This window comes from Globicephala melas, chromosome 3 (assembly GCF_963455315.2).
Source record: "Globicephala melas chromosome 3, mGloMel1.2, whole genome shotgun sequence".
Taxonomy (NCBI): domain Eukaryota; kingdom Metazoa; phylum Chordata; class Mammalia; order Artiodactyla; family Delphinidae; genus Globicephala; species Globicephala melas.
Window position 1 is genome coordinate 32,135,695 of NC_083316.1, and position 16,167 is coordinate 32,151,861.

A 16,167-nucleotide genomic window follows, 5' to 3' on the forward strand; every position below is an offset into this window, starting at 1 on the left:
CAAAACCATTGGGATCCTGGATCCCTCTTGCTCTTATCCTCACATCTTTATTTATCAACTCCTGCTAACAGAGTTGCAGAAATTCAATGGCAAGGACTGGTATATCTTTCAGGGCTATCCTGATTCGGCATGGGTGAATAGAACTGGGGTGCAGATGTTGGCTGCTTGTCTTTCTAAATTCCCCCTCTATCTTCTATGCTCACTAAGTGAGTTCAATGGTAGCAATCTCAAAATATATGTCCATGTCTCAGAACCTGTGCATGTGACCTTATTTGAAAAAGGGGGTTTTGCAGATGTAAGAATCATGTGAGGGGATCATCCTGATTATCTAGGTGGCACTAAATCCAATCACAAGTGTCCCTATAAGATACAGAAGAGGAAAATACAAGAGAGGAGGAGATGGCCATGTGAAGGTAGAGGCAGACTTGGAGTGACGCAGCTACAAGCCAAAGAATGCCGGCAGCCACCAAAAGTTGGAAGAGGCAAAAAATGGATTTTCCTCTAAAGCCTTTGGAGGGAGCATGGCCTTGTCAACATCTTGATTTCAGAACTCTGGTCTCTAGAACTCTGAGAGAGTAAGTTTCTGTTGTTGTAAGCCACCTAGTTTGTGATAATTTGTTATAGGATCCACAAGAAATTAATACACCCACCCTCACAAAGATTCAAAATGCCTTTGTTCTGTGTTTCTATAAATGTCCAAGCACTTGCATGGATGAGGTTTAGGATGAAGGGCAGAAAGTCTTGTTTCATGATTACGTTTACTGAGCCACCATGTGTTACCACCCCAGAGCAAGGTGTCCATGCTGGGATGGCCCCTGGCTTGGAACAACAGAGCGGGGAATTAGTCATATGCAGTAGGTGTGCTTTGGTGGCATTTAACGTGCTCTTGGAAGAAAGATCAGGTACTAGTTGAACCAACATTGGTGGCACAGACTTGGCAATACTACTAATAAAGTATATATTGAATTTATACAGCTCAATGGTTTTTCTGGTTTCCTGTCCATGTAAGGAGGCTAGTTAGCAGAGATTAAAAAAACAAAGCAGGTTCTGAACCCTCCAAATGTATCAGAGAAACCCCAGACCAGCTTCTGATGGGGGAATATTCTTCAGCTTCTAGGACTTCCCTTTGGATTCTCATCCCTGCCCAAACATGTACTTGGTCTATTCCTAGTGACTGATACAGAGACAATTCCAAGCTCTATTTCTCATCAGTCAACAACTATAGAAATAAATGCCTGGGACATGCTTGCCCCTGGGCTTTGGTAAAAGGAAAGATCAAAATGAGCCTTAAAGGTGGGCCAATTTTAATGGGAAGACTCACAGTGTTTGAGAAAGAAAATAACCTTAAACATCAGTGAATTCAAGCTCTTCATTTTACAGGAAAGGAAACAGGGTAAGTGATCTGTCCAAAGTCACATGGCTACTTAGTGGCAGAACCAGAATCTGGTTTGCTCGTCCATTGGGTCCACTGTCCTGTGCTACCTGACCTGTGAGACATCAGCTTCTACAGCATCTTCCTTTTAAAAATAGTCACGACAGGCTTCCGGGAAGATGGCGGAAGAGTAAGACGCAGAGATCGCCTTCCTCCCCACAGATACACCAGAAATACATCTACACGTGGAACAACTCCTACAGAACACCTCCTGAATGCTGGCAGTAGACCTCAGACCTCCCAAAAGGCAAGAAACCCCACACGTACCTGGGTAGGGCAAAAGAAAAAAGAAAAAACAGAGACAAAAAGGATAGGGACGGGACCTGCACCAATGGGAGGGAGCTGTGAAGGAGGAAAGGTTCCCACACACTAGAAGCCCCTTTGCGGGCGGAGACTGCGGGTGGCGGACGGGGAAAGCTTCGGAGCCGCGGGGGAGAGCACAGCCACAGGGGTGCTGAGGGAAAAGCGGAGAGATTCCCGCACAGAGGATCAGGGCCGACTGGCACTCACCAGGCCGAGAGGCTTGTCTGCTCACCCGCCGGGGCGGGCGGGGCTGGGAGCTGAGGCTCGGGCTTCGGTCCGACCGCAGGGAGAGGACTGGGGTTGGTGGCGTGAAGACAGCCTGCAGGGGTTACTGCGCCATGGCTAGCCGGGAGGGAGTCCGGGGAAAAGTCTGCAGCTGCCGAAGAGGCAAGAGACTTTTTCTTCCCTCTCTGTTTCCTGGTGCGCGAGGAGAGGGGATTAAGAGCGCTGCTTAAAGGAGCTCCAGAGACGGGCGCGAGCCGCGGCTAAAAGCGCAGACCCCAGAGACAGGCATGAGACGCTAAGGCTGCTGCTGCCGCCACCAAGAAGCCTGTGTGCGAACACAGGTCACTCTCCACACCCCCTTCCGGGGAGCCTGTGCAGCCCGCCACTGCCAGGGTCCCGGGATCCAGGGTCAACTTCCCCGGGAGAACGCAAGGCGCGCCTCAGGCTGATGCAACGTCACGCCGGCCTCTGCCGCCGCAGGCTCGCCCCGCACTCCATGCCCCTCCCTCCCCCCAGCCTGAGTGAGCCAGAGTCCCCGCATCAGCGGCTCCTTTAACCCCGTCTTGTCTGAGCGAACAACAGACGCCCTCCAGCGACCTACACGCAGAGGCAGGGCCAGATCCAAAGCTGAGCCCCTGGGAGCTGTGAGAACAAAGAAGAGAACGGGAAATCTCGCCCAGCAGCCTCAGAAGCAGCGGATTAAGCTCCACAATCAACTTGATGTACCTGCATCTGTGGAATACACGAATAGAAGACGAATCATCCCAAATTGAGGAGGTGGACTTGGAGAGCAAGATTTATGATTTTTTTCCCCTTTTCCTCTTTTTGTGAGTGTGTATGTGTATGCTTCTGTGTGAGATATTGTCTGTATAGCTTTACGTCTACCATTTGTCCTAGGGTTCTATCCATCTATTTTTTGTTTGTTTTTAATTCTTTTCTCTTAATTATTTTTTATTTTAATAACTTTATTATATTTTAAGTTACTTTATTTTATTTTACTTTATCTTTCTTTCTTTTTTTCCTTCCTTCCCTCCTTCCTTCCTGCCTTCCTCCCTCCCTTCCTCCTTTCTTTCTTTCTTTCTTTCTACTTCTACTAATTCTTTCTTTCTACTTTTTCTCCCTTTTATTCTGAGCCATGTGGATGAAAGGCTCTTGGTGCTGCAGCCAGGAGTCAGTGCTGTGCCTCTGAGATGGGAGAGCCAACTTCAGGACACTAGTCCACAAGAGACCTCCCAGCTCCACATAATATCAAATGGCGAAAATCGCCCAGAGATCTCCACCTCAACACCAGCACCCAGCTTCATTCAATGACCAGCAGGCTACAGTGCTGGACACCCTATGCCAAACAACTAGCAAGACAGGAACACAACCCCACCCATTAGCAGAGAGGCTGCCTAAAATCATAATAAGGCCACAGACACCCCAAAACACACCACCAGACGTGGACCTGCCCACTAGAAAGACAAGATCCAGCCTCATCCACCAGAACACAAGCACTAGTCCCCTCCATCAGGAAGCCTACACAACCCACTGAACTAACCTTAGCCACTGGGGACAGACACCAAAAACAACGGGAACTACGAACCTGCAGCCTGCAAAAAGGAGACCCCAAAGACAGTAAGATAAGCAAAATGGAAGACAGAAAAACACACAGCAGATGAAGGAGCAAGATAAAAACCCACCAGACCTAACAAATGAAGAGGAAATAGGCAGTCTACCTGAAAAAGAATTGAGAATAATGATAGTAAAGATGATCCAAAATCTTGGAAATAGAATAGACAAAATGCAAGAAACAATTAACAAGGACCTAGAAGAACTAAAGATGAAACAAACAACGATGAACAACACAATAAATGAAATTAAAAATACTCTAGATGGGATCAATAGCAGAATAAATGAGGCAGAAGAACGGATAAGTGACCTGGAAGATAAAATAGTGGAAATAACTACTGCAGAGCAGAATAAAGAAAAAAGAATGAAAAGAACATACATATTGATAATTACCTTAAATGTAAATGGATTAAATGCTACCACCAAAAGACACAGACTGGCTGAATGGATACGAAAACAAGACCCATATATATGCTGTCTACAAGAGACCCACTTCAGACCTAGAGACACATACAGACTGAAAGTAAGGGGATGGAAAAAGATATTCCATGCAAATGGAAACCAAAAGAAAGCTGGAGTAACAATTCTCATATCAGATAAAATAGACTTTAAAATAAGGACTATTAAAAGAGACAAAGAAGGACACTACATAATGATCAAGGGATCGATCCAAGAAGAAGATATAACAATTGTAAATAGTTATGCACCCAACACAGGAGCACCTCAATACATAAGGCAAATACTAACAGCCATAAAAGGGGAAATCGACAGTAACACATTCATAGTAGGGGACTTTAACACCCCACTTTCACCCATGGACAGATCATCCAAAATGAAAATAAATAAGGAAACACAAGCTTTAAATGTTACATTAAACAAGATGGACTTAATTGATATTTATAGGACATTCCATCCAAAAACAACAGAATACACATTTTTCTCAAGTGCTCATGGAACATTCTCCAGGATAGATCATATCTTGGGTCACAAATCAAGCCTTGGTAAATTTAAGAAAATTGAAATTGTATCAAGTATCTGTTCCGATCACAACACTATGAGACTAGATATCAATTACAGGAAAAGATCTGTAATAAATACAAACACATGGAGGCTAAACAATACACTACTTAATAACGAAGTGATCACTGAAGAAATCAAAGAGGAAATCAAAAAATACCTAGAAACAAATGATAATGGAGACACAACGACCCAAAACCTATGGGGTGCAGCAAAAGCATTTCTAAGAGGGAAGTTTATAGCAATACAATCCTACCTTAAGAAGCAGGAAACATCTCGAATAAACAACCTAACCTTGCACCTAAAGCAATTGGAGAAAGAAGAACAAAAATACCCCAAAGTTAGCAGAAGGAAAGAAATCATACAAATCAGATCAGAAATAAATGAAAAAGAAATGAAGGAAACGATAACAAGGATCAATAAAACTAAAAGCTGGTTCTTTGAGAAGACAAACAAAATTGATAAACCATTAGCCAGACTCATCAAGAAAAAAAGGGAGAAGACTCAAATCAATAGAATTAGAAATGAAAAAGGAGAAGTAACAACTGACACTGCAGAAATACAAAAGATCATGAGAGATTACTACAAGCAACTGCATGCCAATAAAATGGACAACCTGGAAGAAATGGACAAATGCTTAGAAATGTACAACCCGCCAAGACTGAATCAGGAAGAAACAGAAAATATGAACAGACCAATCACAAGCACTGAAGTTGAAAGTGTAATTAAAAATCTTCCAACAAACAAAAGCCCAAGACCAGATGGCTTCACAGGCGAATTCTATCAAACATTTAGAGAAGAGCTAACACCTATCCTTCTCAAACTCTTCCAAAGTATAGCAGAAGGAGGAACACTCCCAAACTCATTCTACGAGGCCACCATCACCTTGATACCAAAACCAGACAAGGATGTCACAAAGAAAGAAAACCACAGGCCAATATCACTGATGAACATAGATGCAAAAATCCTCAACAAAATACTAGCAAACAGAGTCCAACAGCACATTAAACGGATCATACACCATGATCAAGTGGGGTTTATTCCAGGAATGCAAGGATTCTTGAATATATGCAAATCAATCAACGAGATACACCATATTAACAAATTGAAGGAGAAAAACGATATGATCATCTCAATAGATGCAGAGAAAGCTTTTGACAAAATTCAACACCCATTTATGATAAAAACCCCACAGAAAGTAGGCATAGAGGGAACTTTCCTCAACATAATAAAGGCCATATATGACAAACCCACAGCCAACATCATCCTCAATGGTGAAAAACTGAAAGCATTTCCACTAAGATCAGGAACAAGACAAGGTTGCCCACTCTCACCACTCTTATTCAACATAGTTTTGGAAGTTTTAGCCACAGCAATCAGAGAAGAAAAGGAAATAAAAGGAATCCAAATTGGAAAAGAAGAAGTAAAGCTGTCACTGTTTGCAGGTGACATGATACTATACATAGTGAATCCTAAAGATGCTAGAAACCTACTAGAGCTAATCAATGAATTTGGTAAAGTAGCAGGATACAAAATTAATGCACAGAAATCTCTGACATTCCTATATACTAATGATGAAAAATCTGAAAGTGAAGTTAAGGAAACACTCCCATTTACCATTGCAACAAAAAGAATAAAATATCTAGGAATAAACCTACCTAAGGAGACAAAAGACATGTGTGCAGAAAATTATAAGACACTGATGAAAGAAATTAAAGATTATACAAATAGATGGAGAGATATACCATGTTCTTGGATTGGAAGAATCAACATTGTGAAAATGACTCTACTACCCAAAGCAATCTACAGATTCAATGCAATCCCTATCAAACTACCACTGGCATTTTTCACAGAACTAGAACAAAAAATTTCGCAATTTGTATGGAAACACAAAAGACCACGAATAGCCAAAGCAATCTTGAGAACGAAAAAAGGAGCTGGAGGAATCAGGCTCCCTGACTTCAGACTATACTACAAAGCTACAGTAATCAAGACAGCATGATACTGGCACAAAAAGAGAAAGATAGATCAATGGAACAGGATAGAAAGCCCAGAGATAAACCCACGCACATATGGTCACCTTATCTTTGATAAAGGAGGCAGGAATGTACAGTGGAGAAAGGACAGCCTCTTCAATAAGTGGTGCTGGGAAAACTGGACAGGTACATGTAAAAGTATGAGGTTAGATCACTCCCTAACACCATACACAAAAGTAAGCTTAAAATGGATTAAAGACCTAAATGTAAGGCCAGAAACTATCAAACTCTTAAAGGAAAACATAGGCAGAACACTCTATGACATTAATCACAGCAAGATTCTTTTTGACCCACCTCCAAGAGAAATGGAAATAAAAACAAAAATAAACAAATGGGACCTAATGAAACTGCAAAGCTTTTGTGCAGCAAAGGAAACCATAAACAAGACCAAAAGACAACCCTCAGAATGGGAGAAAATATTTGCAAATGAGTCAATGGATAAAGGATTAATCTCCAAAATTTATAAGCAGCTCATGCAGCTCAATAACAAGAAAACAAACAACCCAATCCAAAAATGGGCAGAAGACCTAAATAGACATTTCTCCAAAGAAGATATACAGACTGCCAACAAACACATGAAAGAATGCTCAACTTCATTAATCATTAGAAAAATGCAAATCAAAACTACAATGAGATATCATCTCACACCAGTCAGAATGGCCATCATCAAAAAAATCTAGAAACAATAAATGCTGGAGAGGGTGTGAAGAAAAGGGAACCCTCTTGCACTGTTGGTGGGAATGTAAATTGATACAGCCACTGTGGAGAACAGTATGGAGGTTCCTTAAAAAACTACAAATAGAACTACCATATGACCCAGCAATCCCACTACTGGGCATATACCCTGAGAAAACCATAATTCAAAGAGAGTCATGTACCAAAATGTTCATTGCAGCTCTATTTACAATAGCCCGGAGATGGAAACAACCTAAGTGTCCATCATCAGATGAATGGATAAAGAAGATGTGGCACATATATACAATGGAATATTACTCAGCCATAAAAAAATACGAAATTGAGCTATTTGTAATGAGGTGGATAGACCTAGAATCTGTCATACAGAGTGAAGTAAGTCAGAAAGAGAGAGAGAAATACCGTATGCTAACACATATATATAGAATTTAAGAAAAAAAATGTCATGAAGAACCTAGGGGCAAGACGGGAATAAAGACACAGACCTACTAGAGAATGGACTTGAAGATATGGGGAGGGGCAAGGGTAAGCTGTAACAAAGCGAGAGAGAGGCATGGACATATATACACTATCAAACGTAAGGTAGATAGCTAGTGGGAAGCAGCCGCATAGCACAGGGAGATCAGCTTGGTGCTTTGTGACCACATAGAGGGGTGGGATAGGGAGGGTGGGAGGGAGGGATACGCAAGAGGGAAGACATATGGGAACATATGTATATGTATAACTGATTCACTTTGTTATAAAGCAGAAACTAACACACCATTGTAAAGCAATTATACTCCAATAAAGATGTTAAAAAAAAAAGTAATGACAATAGATAATGCTATGGATTGCCTTCTTTGCTAGGAGCTCATAATAAACCATGAAGACGTTATTGTTTCCCCCATTTTATAGAAAAAGAAACCAAGGCATGGGGCAGTTCAGTAATTCACCCAAGGCCCATAGCTGGTGAATGGCAGACCCCATCCCCCCATTCAACAGAACCTCCATATTGTTCTCCACAGAGAACCTTCTTGATTTTGGAACCACAGCCTTAACTTTGCCAGTAGGCTACGGTCCTCGCCCACATCCTTGTTCTTAGAAATGTTCACCCATAGGCAACCCGTGCTAACACCTCAGACCAATGAAAGGTCTTGTCTACTCCCCCTGAGCGCTCTCTCTCTCTCTGTCTCTCTGTCTCTCTGTCTCTCTGTCTCTCTCCCTCTCTCGTTAACATGGGATTCCAGTACTAGAAAGAAAACGTGAGTTTTAAGGCACAGTAAGGCTAGAACAAGCTTCAAAGCAATCGCTTGCACTCAGCTTTTGCGCCACTAGGTGGCGGTGTGACTGCTCGATGAGGCCACCATCACTTTCAAGGACGTAGAATTTCCCCCCAAACCACCTTTACTGAACTTCAAGTCCAGGAAAGGGGCCTCTGGATTCCCACAGGAGCTGGGAAACGTTTAAAGTGCACTGGTAGTTAAATAAATGGATGGAAATAACATGCAGGCACCATGGGTTTGAACTTTTAAAATAATTTCCCAAGAGAAATGGAGTCCTTCCCAGATATTTCTGTTTGAAACAGAAGGCTAACTTCTCCACGGTGTCCCATGAATACACCGCGATTCCTTTGACATTCATGATCAACTTTAATGGAGCATTTTTAAAGATGTGGTTTTATTGGAAGGAACAATCTCATCCTCCTGCCCCTCATTTATCATTAATTTCTTGGAGCATGAGAATCTGAAGTTTGTGCCCCATCTTGTACGTGCACATGTTTTGATCAACATATAATCTCCCCTGACAGTTTCTCAGCATGGACAGAAAAACACAGCCATGATTTTGCCTTGTGTTCATAAACCTATCTATTTTTCTACACAGAATAATCCCTAATGCCAAAATATTTAAAGTGGCAAATATTAATGATCTTTTATTATATATTAGTACACAATAAGTATATATAATTTTATACTCACAACAACCCTGTGAGGTAAGTACTATTATTATCCTCATTTTGTTAGAGGAGAAAACTGAGGCACAGAGAGGTTAAGTGGCTGGCCCAAAGTCACACAGCTGGTAGGAGACAGAGTAAGAGGCCTATGCTCTTCTTTTAATTATCTCATTGTAAGTTTAGTTAAAATGGGGGAGGGGTGGGGAAAGGCCCTGTGATTCTTTTCATGAGAGGTAGCAATTCATACAAGTGGGCCAAAGTCTCCAACTAAATTTTGGAGGTACCGGTTGCTCTGAAAAGATTTCCTCGGATGACTTGTAGCAGTTTGTCCTCATTTGTCCCACTTTGCCAGGATTCCTTCTGAGAAGGCAGGGCTGATGGCAGCAGAGCCCCCTTTCCCTAGTCTGTGTAGGAATTCCACATGAATCCCCACTTCCTGCCAGCTCCTTAAGCTTTGGGGGAAGGTGAGATTTGTTCCTCTTCATCAAAAGGTAAGCATGGGCTTGTCAGTAGCCAAGATGAAATCAGTTGTCTGTGCCCAGTTAGGACCATGGCTCTGCTTTTGTTTCAAGACTTACTTCGTTTAATACCAGCAGCACCAGAGCTTGGAACAGGCATGTGTGACAGGCCCTATCCAGTTATGAAACAGCAAGTGACAGACACATTTTTATCTGCTTATCGCCCTTCTGGTTACAATGAGGCTGAGTTGTGGTGTCTGATGTCCACCTCTTCTGCTATTTGCCAACAGAACATGCTTTTCTGTCAATGATTCCAGCCAGCACAATCCGTGCTGCCAGAATGTGGAGGCGGTACCTTTTCCTTCTGTAAAAAAAAAAAAATCACACATTGGTTTGAAAAAGGAAACCTGGATAGAGCTGTTACCTGAACTCCTGAAGCATGAAGTGGGAGGGTGGTCTCATTGAGTAGGTCTTCCTGGGGCCAGGGGCTGGGCTTACTCACTTTTGGCTGTTGTGTCTGCTTGGCATGTAGAATCCAAGCCCTGTAGCACTTTCTGAGCCCTGGCCGGGAGACATTCAGGGCAATGGTCGAGAGATCCACTCTTCCCCGCTCCCTGCCCCACCAGGCTGACTTAAACAAGAAAAGTTCTATTGTGCCCTCAGGATATTGAGTAAGAAGGAGGAGAAAGAGGGGAACTAAAAAGAGTCTATTCGGCCTGAATGCTTCTGCTGACAGTCCGACCAAGCATGTGATATATTTAAAAGAGCAAAGCAAAGTCAAGGCTCTTCTGCTGCCACCATGGATGTCAAAGGGAAGAAGCCGGAAGGCCTTTGGTTCTGTAATCTGCTTGCACACCCGGGGTTGTCCACCTGCCGTGGAGGTCAAGGACGGGGGGCTGTGACTAGGGATGTCCACTCCAACATGTGGAATGTTTGGGACCCAATTGCATCTGTAGTTGGGAGGTGAAGTGGGCTGCTTGACTGCAGGAACTGAAGGGGATTGCAGCGGGTGGAAAGCCTAGTGGATTCACTCTTGTCTGTTCTTGGTTAGACTTTTCTTCAAACTCTGGAGAAAATGGAGTATTCAAATGACAATCCATGTTAAGAGACTGCCATTGGCACAAAATGGGATTTTAAGAAATTGTGGCTATTAAATTAACCTCCCCTATCTCCCTTCTATTCATTCATTCATTTATTCATCAGTCATCCACGTTAAGCACCTACTGTATATGCCAGCCCCGTGCTAGTCAGAAAGGTGAATGAGACGAGGCTCTTCCCCTGAGTGGTTTATAGTCTTGTAGAGGTTATGCCAGGAATGGCCACTTTCCTTCTTATATAATTTTCCTTTCTTCCGTAGGGTTGACAGACTTTGACTTGTGTGCCCAACCTGGCCTATGGCCTGTTTTGCAGAGCCTCAAGGTAAGAATGGGTTTCCCATTTTTAAAGAGTTGTAAGAAAAACAAAGAAGAAGAAGAGCAACATTACATGACAAGGACTATATATGGCCTAAAATATTTACTATTTGGCCCTTTGCAGAAAGTTTGCCAATGCCTGTTCTATAGTAAGATAATTCTTGCTTTTTAGCCAGGCATACAACTACAACTACATTTTCTACCCCTCTTGACACTAGCTGTGGCCATATGACTAAGTTTTGGACCGTGAGATCAAGGCCGAAGAGATCTGAAGAGCTTCTGAATCTGAAGTGCTTTTAAGCTGGGTCCACCATGCTTTTCTCTGTCAGAATGCTATGCGGGCCTGAGCCATTCAGGTTTATTGATGACTAGGGCTTATTAATACCCTAGTGATGGCAGAGCCAGAGATGGAAGGAGGCTGGGCCCTGGCACCAGAGAGCATCTCTACTATCCCTGGATTTACTGGATGGTTATGAGGGAGAGAAAGAGAAAGAAGAAAAATGTTAACTTTTTTTTTTTTCACTCTCTAATTTTTTCTTTTATTGGAGTATAATTGCTTTACAATGTTGTGTTACTTTCTGCTGTACAACAAGGTGAATCAGCTATATGTATACATATATCCCCTCCCCCCTGGACCTCTCATGCACATCACCCCCTCATCCCACCCATCTAGGTCATCACAGAGCACCAACTGAGCTCCCTGTGCTATACAGCAGGTTCCCACTAGCTATCTATTTTACACATGGCAGTGTATATATATGTCAATCCTAATCTCCCAATTCGTCCCACTCTTCCCTTGCCCCCCATGTCCACAAGTCCATTCTCTATGTCTGCATCTCTATTTCTGCCCTGCAAATAGGTTCATCTGTACTGAAAAATGTTAACTTTTAAAAATCAGTCTTATGTCTCTGCTCCTGCACCAACCTGCCCCTGATGTCAAAATCAAAACAAAATCCTAGAACCCAGAATGTGCCCTGTCTTCATGGAATGCATCTCCTTTCTTTTCTTTCACCTGGTTAAGTCCCACTCATGCCCCAAAGCCCAGTGTAGATTTATCACTGACTTCTGACCTCAGTCCCTAAAGACTGGGGAAGGTGGCCTGCCTTTCTTTGGCTTCTGTGCTATCTTTTAGTTGTTGGAATCTGTCTCTCTCTAGACCTTGAGCTCTGTAAGGGTGGTCTGTGACATTTTGGTCTTTGATTCCTAGCTTCTAGTACAGTGCCTGGCACACAGAAAGTACTTTATAAACATTGTGGAATTGAATTAATTTATTAGAGGCCAAGGATGGCTTCCTGGTTTGTGGGGCAGTTGATTTTTTTATGCATTTATCCCAGGTAAAGGTGAGGCCAGAAATTTCTACCTCTGAGGTGTAGACATAAATTTTGCTTTCCAAAATGGGGAGAAGAAATATACACGTTTAGAAAGATTATATTTTAAAAGTTGAATATTTTATTGGGTTTGGATGGTAACTCTGTTTGCTGATAGTTCTGAATAGGTTTGAAGATTTAATAAAAATAAGTAAAAAGCCATGAAGCCAGTTTAGTAACATGATGATATGTTCCTGAAATAAATGGAAGTATGGACATTTTCCCAAATCTATCTTATCTTGAGCTAATCTTATAATTATGGAATAATAAGCACTCATTTTTTTCCTATTTTTATAAATCCTTCTAAAGGAAAATTTGTGCAATTATCTGTTATTATTGATAACAATTACATAATAATGAAGATAAAAATTCCATTGAGTTCTCCCCATTCCTCTCTATGTTATATAGCTTATAATCAATAGTGCAAAAACAAAAACACTGTTTTTGGTGTAAACCTCTTTTACCATATGCTCTGGATACATGTAACCAATTTTCTGAACCAACAAATTAATATAAGACTATCAAGATGTGATATAGCAGTACTATTTTTCCCATTATTTAGAGGAAAGAATACAAGATAGGAGGGGCATATTTTTTTTCACATATAATCCTTCTTGAGGTGGTGTTAACAGAAGGTAGAGTTGGAAAGAATTACTTGTACTATTTTTTCTTAAAGGAACCAATAATGTAATATGGGGTTAGTAACTGAATATCTACTTTTCATTATTTTTGTAGTTACTCCCTAAAACTTTTCATAAATTACAAGGAACCCTGAGCAATAAAAATAAAATAAAATAAAATAATTCAAAGGTTTCTTAAATCAGATGTTAGATCTTATATTACATCTGCTACAGAATCATAGCTAACACCTCAGTGCTTCTGGGTATTTTATTAAATGTTTAGGGCTCTCCCCCGCCCCCAGCAAAAGCAATTCTAAGCAAATGATGAAGATCTCAGTGAATAGCTCATTCTTCGTGCACCTGAGTGCCAGGCTTTTTCTTCCCCATCCTGATCAATTCTGTTGTGTCGCACAAGGAAATAAAATACTATAGGAGGAAAATTAGTGAGTTGGGGGATTATGGATGAGGTTGGAGGAAGTCAGTTTACTCAACTCGTGACTACTAGTAGCAATACCTATTTAGGATATCAGAATTTTGGTCTTTATAATTCAGGCAAATTCTTCTACTATCCTTATCTCATCCCATCCTCTCCTCTACCCCAGGCTGAGGACCTTACCCTATCTCTACCTGGTAATTACTACCTATAGCACTGGCCTGTTTATACCTATGGCCCGCGAACAAGCTTACTTTTCTGATTCTAAATGAAAATACTGTGTATTATAGTTCTTACACTTTAGCAATTATGACGTTTACTTTCCCTCAGTTAAAAAAAAATGATAAAGTTCATCTTCTAGTTCCGATGGGAGTGACACAAAGCCGATGGCCAATCCAACCACCGCTCAAGGAGAGGTGATCTGCTTCCGGGGGCTACGCCCGCTCTGCTGTGCCATTTAGAGCCTCCAGCGACTTATTCAGAAAACAAATCCTGAATGTGTTTGAGAGTGAAAATGATTTGGCCTGAAGTTAGGCTTTCCCGCAATCCTGATGGCTTCCTTTTCTAGGGGCATCAGGGTGTAGTGTGAAGACACACGGGATGGGCGGGCTTCGACCTTCTGCTTGCTCAGCACGCGAACGCCTTGGGCAGGAGAGCCCGAGCCCCGCACCGCTCCAGACTATGGAGCGCAAGATGAAGCCACGCCCTTCCAACAGTTCGCCCTTGCCCTGCTCCGTATGCCTGAGTGTCGGGAATTCTGTCTCTAAGCCAATGACGTCCTGATCACAGGTCATCGAAGGTGCGCGTTCCTGGAATGAGTCTACTGCCTGCCGTCAGAAACACCCTACTGCGAGATACACTGGCGATTAGGATGAGAATGCATTGTGTAAGGCTAGCAAAAAAATATATATATTTGAGCATGTGCCCCAAATATCTGGGTATTTATTACTGATATCTATCTATCTATCTATCCATCCATCCATATATCTTGCTTTGGGAATATACTTTACCCATTATAAAATGTAAACAAAAATAGAAAAGATGAGATTTTTTTAAAAATCTAGTATTTCTAACAATTTCTCTTCATGCTCAACAAACTGTCTTAAACCCTCCTTTGAAGGGTCCTCCACTTTGGAGGCCACTAGAGAAAGGAGTGGAGAGAGGAAATTGTAGCACTAGGAGTCAGCAAAGGGCACAGGGGCATCAACAAAACCAGGGTCCCCTAGTGGTTGGTTCCACACATTCAAATGGGTTCACCACTCGCTTTCTGTAGCAGGCAATCCAAGCACACCCTCTGTCTGATCCAAAGGCTGGCTCTTCAAACTGTTCTGCCCCAATGCATGGCCTCTCCTGGGTCTCTCCTGGGTCTGAGGCTCTCACTACTGCTCTCTTAACCAGGTAACCACCTAAGGAACGTTGTCACTTAAATGTCCAGCAGGCATTGCAATCACCTATTCACATGAGACCGAAACATGAGCCCAGAATCAGCTTTAGCCTCCCTCCTCCAACTCCCAGGCTCATGTCTCCACTGCCCATCCTGTATTCTCTGTCTCAAGAGCTTGCCCTCCTGCCCCACTGCGCTGCCTCCATCACTTCCTGCCTCTGTAGCTGCGGTGGCCTCTTACAGAATTGCTCTGCCTCTGATCCTTCCTTCTCAGGCCTATCAAACATGGTCTTCCTATGATCGACTGGATCATGGTTGCTTAAAGCCCTCCAGTGGCTCTCCAACCCTTCAGAAAAAAAAAAAAATTAAAACCCCTCACCATGGATGAGACGCTCCTTCACCCATTCTTGGCATACCTCCAGGTGCACGTGGCAGAGCTTCTGCTTCTCTCATTGCCATACAGTTCCCCATCCTTCATCTGGTTAACTCAGCCTCCATCTTCAAACCCCACTCAGAGTTCACCTCCCCACCCCCCACCCCAAAGCCTTCTATGACCTTCCCTCTGGGTGTCCGGAGAACTTATTGCCTCAGTGATAACGTTTTATGTTTTGGTTCTACTAGAATTTGCCAGGGGTAGGGCCCCATGCTTAATTTATCTGTGTGTCTTTAGAATAGTAATCCTCAAACTTTAGTGTTCAGAAGAATAGCTGGAGGTGTTTTTAAAATAAGTGTGATTCCAGATTGAGCAGGTTTGAGGTGGAGGCCAGCCACTGGCATTTGTAACTAGATCCCTCTCCCTAGTGACTCTCATCCAATTCCTCCTCAGACTTTCACCAGGTATCAGTGCTACGACCTTCAATTAATAGCAGTGAGAGAAGGAATTCTCTTTCTCTTTCTCTCATCTTTCCGTCCTTGATAAATGAATGCACTAATATGGGCTGAGACAGACCATATGCTTTTGGAAGTGGAACCTTTGACGGACTACGCTTAGGTGCAGAGATGTACCCCACAGTGTGAAATTGGCCTGGGGAACTGCTTTCGTTGCCTATGTGTGGGTGTGTGGGTGCATACACCCCTCCACACACACACTCATTCATATAAATCATATTCATTGCCGACAATTAAAAATAGTTTTGAAAAATAAAAGAGGATAGAAGAACTCTTCTAGATTAAAAGATACCAAAGAGACACAGCAATAAAATACAGTATGTAAATCTTGATTGGATCCTGGTTTGAACAAAAAAAA

The 16,167-nt window shown here is 42.4% G+C and overlaps 1 protein-coding gene across 7 annotated transcripts in view; it reads right to left on the bottom strand.

Moving 5' to 3' along the window:
• Window positions 1–16,167, bottom strand: part of FYB1 (FYN binding protein 1) — a 180,327-nt gene that overhangs the window by 120,129 nt on the left and 44,031 nt on the right. The window contains exon 1 of one of the 7 annotated variants that reach the window (XM_060295729.2): window positions 10,208–10,316. The exons of 5 other annotated variants lie outside the window; for them this stretch is intronic. The gene's annotated coding sequence lies outside the window, so the exon portion shown is untranslated. Of the gene's footprint in view, window positions 1–10,129; window positions 10,317–16,167 lie in introns of those variants that run through there. One more of the 7 variants, XM_060295728.2, reaches the window with a different exon arrangement.